Source organism: Triticum dicoccoides, chromosome 6B (genome assembly GCF_002162155.2).
Source record: "Triticum dicoccoides isolate Atlit2015 ecotype Zavitan chromosome 6B, WEW_v2.0, whole genome shotgun sequence".
NCBI classification, from domain to species: Eukaryota; Viridiplantae; Streptophyta; class Magnoliopsida; order Poales; family Poaceae; genus Triticum; species Triticum dicoccoides.
This window is the reverse complement of record NC_041391.1, coordinates 42,246,212-42,255,795: the sequence shown is the minus strand read 5'-3', so window position 1 is coordinate 42,255,795 and position 9,584 is coordinate 42,246,212.

Here is a 9,584-nt window from a genome sequence, read left to right as displayed (position 1 = left end):
CCATACACTATCCTTGTGTTCAAAATCTTCTATGAAGAATTCGGAGGAGGAACCCGCCTTGCAATGCCGAAGACAATATGCGCGCCGGACTCGTCGTCATTGAAGCCTGATTCAGGGGCTATTGAGGGTGTCCTAGATTAGGGGGTGTCCGGATAGCCGGACTATGACCTTTGGCCGGACTCCTGGACTATGAAGATACAAGATTGAAGACTCCATCCCGTGTCCGGATGGGACTTTCCTTGGCGTGGAAGGCAAGCTTGGTGATACGGATATGTAGATCTCCTACCATTATAACCGACTCTGTGTAACCCTAACCCTCTTCGGTGCCTATATAAACTGGAGGGTTTTACTCCGTAGGACGAACAACAATCATACCATAGGCTAGCTTCTAGGGTTTAGCCTCTCTGATCTCGTGATAGATCTACTCTTGTACTACCCATATCATCAATATTAATCAAGCAGGAGTAGGGTTTTACCTCCATCGAGAGGGCGCGAACCTGGGTAAAAACACCGTGTCCCTTGTCTCCTGTTACCATCCGCCTAGACGCACAGTTCGGGACCCCCTACCCGAGATCCGCCGGTTTTGACACCGACAGGTAGGATTTTTGGAGTTCCAGAAGTTTACGTTTGATACAAATTACTACAGACTGTTCTGTTTTTGACAGATTCTGTTTTTCGTGTGTTGTTTGCTTATTTTGATGCAACTATGGCTAGTATTAAGTGGTATGAACCATAGAGAAGTTGGAATACAGTATATATTACACAAATATCAATCTAGAATGAGTTCATTACAATACCTAAGTGGTGGTTTATTTTCTTATACTAACGGAGCTTACGAGTTTTCTGTTGAGTTTTGTGTTGTGATGTTTTCAAGTTTTGGGTAAAGATTCGATGGACTATGGAATAAGGAGTGGCAAGAGCCTAAGCTTGGGGATGCCCAAGGCACCCCAAGGTAATATTCAAGGACAACCAAGAGCCTAAGCTTGGGGATGCCCCGGAAGGCATCCCCTCTTTCGTCTTCGTTCATCGGTAACTTTACTTGGAGCTAGATTTTTATTCACTACATGATATGTGTTTTTCTTGGAGCGTCATTTTTCTTGTGTTAGTATTTGCTTGATGTTATTCAGAATAATGTTTTGCATCTTTATTTTCAATAAAAATTTCAAGGATAGCCTCTACCATGCTTATTTTGGTAGTATACATGTTGCTGTTTGAAAACAGAAAGTTTACCGCTGTTGCAAAAAATCCCTAGAAAAGTCAGAGCATGATATAATGTTGAAACCTTTTGCATAATGAGCTCTGATAAATATTCTACAGCTTAGTATTTTTCTCATAATTTTTGGAGTTATGTAAGTATGATTTCTCTTGCATTCTTTACAGACTATACCGTTTTGGCAGATTGCTGTTATGGTTGCATTGTTTGCATATGCTTGCTTGTTTAATGATTCTATTTGAGGATAGGAGTGTTAAATATGCAGAGGCATTTAGTATGCAATCTTGAATAATAATTTTAATGATTTGCTACAGTAGAATATGATAAGGTTTTGCATTGGTTTATACTAACCTATATCACGAGTTCTTGTTGAGTTTGTTGTGGATGAAGCTTTTGAGAAATAGAGAAACCATGATATGAGAGGAATTAAGGAGACACAAAAGTTCAAGATTGGGGATGCCCAAGGCACCCCAAGATAATATTTCAAGAATTCTCATGCATCTAAGCTTGGGGATGCCCCGTTAGGCATCCCGCCTTTCTTCTTCAACAACTATCGGTTAGTATCGGTTGAACCTAAGTTTTTGCTTCTTCACATGAGCTGTGCTTTCCTTGCAATGTCATTTTATTTTGTTTTGTTTGCTGTTTGAATACAATACCAATATCTGAAATTCGTAAATGAGAGAGAGTCTTCACATAGTTACGTAATAATTTAGCTACTCATTGACCTTCACTTATATCTTGTTGGAGTAGTTTGTCATTTACTCATGTGCTTCACTTATATCCTATGAGTAAAAGGTTGAATGAGTTGATTGTCATAAATCTGAAACTATATATGTCTCATTTTCTTGTCCCATGGGGAGTAATCACTTCACATCTAAGAAGTAGAGCTTGTAAATTTATTGAAGGTTAGCAAGCATTGTATTAGTCATTTGAACAATTCATGAAAGAATATTGAAGGAAGAGAGATTTCACATATAAATATACTATATTAGACATCTTTAATAATTGTGAGCACTCATTAAGTATGACATGCTAAAGAGTTGATGTTGGACAAGGAAGACAACATAATGGTTATGTTTTCTCACATCTCAGTTAAAGTATATTGTCATGGATCATTCAAACATGTTGAGCTTGCCTTTCCCCCTCATGCTAGCCAAAATTCCTTGCACCAAGTAGATATACTACTTGTGCTTCCAAATATCCTTAAACCCAGTTTTTGCCATGAGAGTCCACCATACCTACCTATGGATTGAGTAAGATCCTTTAAGTAAGTTGTCATGTTGGAAGCAATAAAAATTGCTCTCTAAATATGTATGACTTATTAGTGCGGAGAAAATAAGCTTTATACGATCTTGTTATGGAAGCAATAAAAGTGACGGACTGCATAATAAAGGTCCATATACAATTGGCAAATAAAGTGACGTTCTTTTATATTAAGATTTTGTGCATCCAACCATAAAAGCGCATGACAACCTCTGCTTCCCACTGCGAAGGGCCTATCTTTTACTTTATGTCTTTTACTTTATGCAAGAGTCAAGATGATCTTCACCTTTCCCTTTTTCATTTTATCCTTTGGCAAGCACCTCGTGTTGGAAGATCCTGATATATATATCCAATTGGATGTAAGTTAGCATGAACTATTATTGTTGACATCACCCAAAGGTGAATACGTTGGGAGGCAACACTATAAGCCCCTATCTTTCTAAGTGTCCGGTTGAAACTCCATAACCATTAGTATTGCATGAGTGTTAGCAATTGTAGAAGACTATATGATAGTCGAGTATGTGAAGTTTGCTAAATCAAAGCTCTGACATAGACCCTTCCTGAAAATAAGATGAATTGCAATTGTTGGATGACTAAGAATGAAGTTTGCTAGTTTTCAAGAAAGTTTATGGTCTATGCTTTAAACATGTGAATTGCTTGTTACTTGATCGTGAGAAGTTTTATGAGATGAACTACTGTTATGACATATAATTATGCTAGAAAAGGTGATTGAAATTATCATCGATCAAACTTGTGCACCTTCTAGCATTCACACTTCATAAATTCTTTCTTTTTATCATTTACCTACTCGAGGACAAGCAGGAATTAAGCTTGGGGATGCTGATACATCTCCAACGTATCTATAATTTAATAGTCAAAAAAATGTATCCATAATTTATGAAGCATTCATGCTATTTTATTATATTTTTTGAATGATTACGGTCTTTATTATACACTTTTATATTACTTTTGGGAGTAACCTACTAACCGGAGGCCCAGCCCATCTTGTTGTTTTATTGCATGTTTCAGTATTTCAAAGAAAAGGAATATCAAACAGAGTCCAAACGGAATGAAACCTTCGGGGGCGTGATTTTTGGAAAGGATATGATCCGGGAGACTTGGAGTTCAAGCCAGGGAAGGTTCGAGGAAGCCAGGAGATAGGAGGGCGCGCCCACCCCCCTAGGCGCGCCCCCTGTCTCCTTGGCCCCTCGAGGCTCCCCCGACCGACTTTTTTCGCCTATATATTCCCTTATACCCTAAAACCATCAATACAAAGATAGATCGGGAGTTCCGCCGCCGCAAGCCTCTGTAGCCACCAAAGACCTCTCGGGAGCCCGTTCCGGCACCCTGTTGGAGGGGGGGGATCCCTCACCGGTGGCCATCTTCATCATCCCGACGCTCACCATGACGAGGAGGGAGTAGTTCACCCTCGGGGCTGAGGGTATGTACGAGTAGCTATGTGTTTGATCTCTCTCTCTCTCTCTCTCTCTCTCGTGTTCTCTCTATGGCACGATCTTGATGTATCGCGAGCTTTGTTATTATAGTTGGATCTTATGTTGTTTCTCCCCCTCTACTCACTTGTGATGAATTGAGTTTTCCTCTTGAAGTTATCTTATGAGATTGAGTCTTTAAGGATTTGAGAACACTTGATGTATGTCTTGCCGTGCTTATCTGTGGTGACAATGGGACATCACGTGATCCACTTGATGTATCTTTTGGTGATCAACTTGCGGGTTCCGCCCATGAACCTATGCATAAGGGTTGGCACATGTTTTCGTCTTGACATTCCGGTAGAAACTTTGGGGCACTCTTTGAAGTACTTTGTGTTGTTTGGATAGATGAATCTGAGATTGTGTGATGCATATCGTATAATCATGCCCACGGATACTTGAGGTGACAATGGAGTATCTAGGTGACATTAGGGTTTTGGTTGATTTGTGTCTTAAGGTGTTATTCTAGTATGAACTCTTGAATAGATCGATCTGAAAGAATAACTTTCAGGTGGTTTCGTACCCTACCATAATATCTTCGTTTGTTCTCCGCTATTAGTGGCTTTGGAGTGAGTCTTTGTTGCATGTTTAGGGATAGTTATATGATCCAATTATGTTATTATTGTTGAGAGAACTTGCACTAGTGAAAGTATGAACCCTATTCCTTGTGTCCTACCATTGCAATACCGTTTGTGCTCACTTTTATCATTAGTTACCTTGCTGTTTTTATAATTTCAGATTACAAAAACCTTTATCTACCATCCATATTGCACTTGTATCACCATCTCTTTGCCGAACTAGTGCACCTATACAATCTACCATTGTATTGGGTGTGTTGGGGACACAAGAGACTCTTTGTTATTTGGTTGCAGGGTTGTTTGAGAGAGACTATCTTCATCCTACGCCTCCCACGGATTGATAAACCTTAGGTCATCCACTTGAGGAAAATTTGCTACTGTCCTACAAACCTGTGCACTTGCAGTCCCAACAACGTCTACAAGAAGAAGGTTGTGTAGTAGACATCAAGCCTCTTGTTCTTATCTTCTTAATGAAAGGAAAAAATTCTTACTTGTATGTTTATATAGATACTTGTATAATATTCTTACTTTTATTATTGCTTGTTATTATTTAGTGCGATGGTTTTGGTATCCGTCCCCGTCGGCCCTCGCCCTGTCTATGATTCGAATGTGGTATATATATTATCTTTATAACTATTTGGTTCATTTATTGTTTATGACAATTATGCCGACCAATGTGAGATAGATTTTATTTATCTAGGAGGTATGTGAACCAGAAATTCCAACTGACCCTATTCTCGAGAGGTTAAATTTAGTTGAAGAAGAAAACAATTTCTTGAAGGAAAAAATAAAAAAATGAGGAGGAGAAAATGATATTGGAGTTGCATGTTGCAGATGTCGTCGATGATCACAAGATCAATATGGATGCAATGCGCTTGAAGATTAGAAAGATTAGAAAATATGCCATTCATACCGAGGCTTGGTATCATTATGCCATTGGATCAATTGTTACCTTGGTTGCGATTATGATCGCATTTGTTTTCGCATTATTATTTTTACATATTTTCAATGTATAGTTTAATTAATTAGATGCTCTGGAGAGCTATAAGTTGTTATATGAGAACTATGTATGGACTTTTTTTAATATGATGATGAACTTCTATTAATTTGGTCACTTAATTATCTATTCATGATGTTCTGTAATGGTTTTTGACACACTTTGTCGGTGTACTAGAATAGGGGTACCCTAGTACCCCGAACTTGTGCACGGGCAGTTGCAGCGCCCCGCGGCAAGGGTTTGCCGGGTGACCGCCAAGATACTCCGTGGCTCCTTTGGGGCCATTCAAGAACAAAGTATTCAAGTCAAGAGGACAAGGCCCCGGCAAGAGGAGCTTGCCGGGAAGGCCAACCGAGGCATCTCAAGGAACTTGCCGCGACGCACCACGTGTCCCGGCAAGGCCCGGCGAGCGACAAGCTTCCGGGCGCGACAAGACCACGACCGCGGCAAGGCGCTTGCCGCGGCAAGCGGCCACTCTGTGCCAACGCTCCAATGCATCCACCAATGTGTCACCCTGGGGGCCTCTCCAGGCGCGCGTGGCGGAGGGCTGTGCAGCCAGCGGTGCGCGGAGGCATGCGACGCTGACAAGATCGCCGTCGTGGCGAACGGTGGCGCCCCTAACGGTCCTTTTCTGCACTGTTTGGGCGACACAGACGGGCATTTAATGCCCTTGTCCCCTGCCGTCAGGGTTAGGTAGAGCATACTGTGCATGTAGCTGTACCAACTACCTCTCTTTTTACGTTTTTACCCTTCTCTGCGTTGCCACCTGTCGGTGACCCCTTGAGCGTATAAAAGGAGGCCCATGCGCAACATAGAGGGGGTTCGCAAATTCGGCTGGTTCGTACCATTCGAAGCCAGGAAAACACTTAGCTCTCTTGAGCAAGAACACAATATAATCAGACAAGCAGAAGTAGGAGTATTATCTCTCCGGAGAGCTCCGAAGCTGGGTAAACTGCTCGTGTGCTTCGCCTCGATCTGCTCTTCGTGCGACCTCCGCCTCCCGCCGAACCGAAAGGGGCTTGGTCCGCCGGTCCCATAGGTGTTCGTGGATCAGTTTCCCCGACACACTTAATTATATATAATGCACGCAGATGAACTGGCAATGGATGTATGGTGACAAACACACGTTCGAGTACATTAAGGGCGTGCATGATTTTCTCGAAGTGGCTGAGGCAAACAAGCAGAATGGTTTTATATATGTGGGAATATGAAGTCTTACTCTGACTCGAAAATCATTCACACCCACCTGCTTTATAAGGGTTTCATGCCACACTATAATGTTTGGACCAAGCACGAAGAAATAGGGGTTATGATTGAAGACAACAAAGAAGAAGAGGACGATGAGAACTATGTGCCCCCCGAATACGGTGATGCTGCAGCGGGGGAAGCTGCTGAAGATCAAGAGGAACCAGACGATGTGCCCAATGATGATCTCCGTCGGGTCATTGTTGATGCAAGGAGTCAGTGCGAAAGTCAAAAGGAGAAGGTGTCGGGGAAACTGATCCAGGAACACCTATGGGACCGGCGGACCGAGCCCCTTTCGGTTCGGCGGGGGGCGGAGGTCGCACGAAGAGCATATCGAGGCGAAGCACACGAGCAGTTTACCCAGCTTCGGAGCTCTCCAGAGAGATAATACTCCTACTGCTGCTTGTCTGATTGTATTGTGTTCTTGCTCCTGAGAGCTAAGTGTTATTCTGGCTTCGAAATGATCTGAAACTTCCGAACCCCCTCTACGTTGCGCATGGGCCTCCTTTTATATGCTCAAGGGGTCACCGACAGGTGGCAATGCAGAGAAGGGTAAAAATGTAAAAAGGGTTGTGGTTGGTACAGCTACTTGCACAGTATACTCTACCTAACCCTGACGGCAGGGGACAAGGGCATTAAATGCCCGTCTATGTCGCCCAAACAGTGCAGAAAAGGACCGTTAGGGGCGCCACCGTTCGCCACGATGGCGATCTTGTCAGCGTCGCATGCCACCGTGCATCGCTGGCTGCATAGCCTTCCGCCACGCGCGCCTGGAAAGGACCCCAGGGCGACACGTTTGTGCATGCGCTGGAGCGTGGGCACAGAGTGGCCGCTTGCCGCGGCAAGCGTCTTGCCGCGGTCGTGGTCTTGTCGCGCCCGGAAGCTTGTCGCTCGCCGGGCCTTGCCGGGACGCGTGGTGCGTCGCGGAAAGTTCCTTGAGATGCCTCGGTTGGCCTTCCTGGCAAGCTCCTCTTGCCGGGGCCTTGTCTTCTTTACTTGAGTACTTTGTTCTTGAATGGCTCCGAACGAGCCACGGAGTATCTTGGCGGTCGTCCGGCAAGCTTTGCCGCGGGGTGCTGCCACTGCCCGTGCACAAGTTCGGGATACTAGGGTACCCCTATTCTAGTACACCGACAGAAGGTGAAGTTCGATTGCATTCTCGAGGATCACAAAAAAGGTTTGTACCCCAATTATGAAGATGGCAACACAAAGCTCGGTACCGTACTGGAATTGCTGTAGTGGAAGGCAGAGAATGCTGTATCTGACAAAGGATTTGAGAAGCTACTGAAAATATTGAAGAAGAAGCTTCCAAAGGATGACGAATTGCCCGACAGTACGTATGCAGCAAAGAAGGTTGTTTGCCCTCCACGATTGGAGGTGCAGAAGATACATGCATGCCCTAATGACTGCACCCTCTACCGTGGCGCGTACGAGGATTTGAACGCATGCCCGATATGCGGTACATTGCGGCATAAGATCAGACGAGATGACCCTGGTGATGTTGACGGCGAGCGCCCCCGGAAGAGGGTTCCTGCCAAGGTGATGTGGTATGCTCCTATAATACCACGGTTGAAACGCCTGTTCATAAACAAAGAGCATGCCAAGTTGATGCGATGGCACAGAGATGAACGTAAGAAAGACGGGAAGTTGAGAGCACCCCATGACTGGTCACAGTGGAAAAAATCGAGAGAAAGTACTGGGAGGACTTTGTAGGTGACGCAAGGAACGTATGGTTTAGTTTAAGCACGGATGGCATTAATCCTTTCGGGGAGCAGAGCAGCAATCACAGCACCTGGTCGTGACTCTATGTATCTAGAACCTTCCTCCTTGGCTGTGCATGAAGCGGAAGTTCATTATGATGCCAGTTCTCATCCAAGGCCCTAAGCAACCCGGCAACGACATTGATGTGTACCTAAGGCCATTAGTTGAAGAACTTTTACAGTTGTGGATTGGAAAAGGTGTACATGCGTGGGATGAGCATAAACAGGAGGAATTTGACCTGCATGTGTTGCTGTTTGTCACCATTAATGATTGGCCTGCTCTCAGTAACCTTTTAGGACAGACAAACAAGGGATACCACGCATGCACGCACTATTTATATGACACCCAAAGTACATACCTGGACAAATGCAGGAAGAATGTTTACCTGGGGCATCATCGATTCCTTACGACCAACCATCAATGCCGAAAGAAAGGCAAGCACTTCAAAGGCGAGGCAGATCACCGGAAGAAGCCCGCCATGCGTACCAGTGATCACGTACTTGCTATGGTCAATGATTTAAAAGTAATCTTCGGAAAGGGTCCCAGCGGACTATCTGTTCCGAATGACGCTGAGGGACACACACCCATGTGGAAGAAGAAATCTATATTTTGGGACCTACCCTACTGGAGAAGTTCGCTCTTCAATCAACGTGTTGCACGTGATGAAGAACCTTTGAATGAACCTTCTAGGCTTCTTGGGCGTGTATGGGAAGACAAAAGATACAGCGGAGGCATGCACTACTGGAATCAGGGAATTTGCCGTCTGCCCTCTCTTTGCCGTCAGCTAGCGGATGACAAAGAAGGTCTTTACCATCAGCTACCGAGAAGCAGATGGCAAACAACTAGCGAACGGCAAAGAAGGTCTTTGCCATCGGCCATTTCTTTGCCATCCGCTGGCTGACGGCAAAGAGAGAGATGGCACCGACTAACGAAAAAACATAACGTCCCCCATCTTTGTCGTCCCTAGCAGACGGCAAAGATACAAAAAACCGGACGACAAAGGCTAACCTAACTAACCTAACTAACGGCCGAGCCCC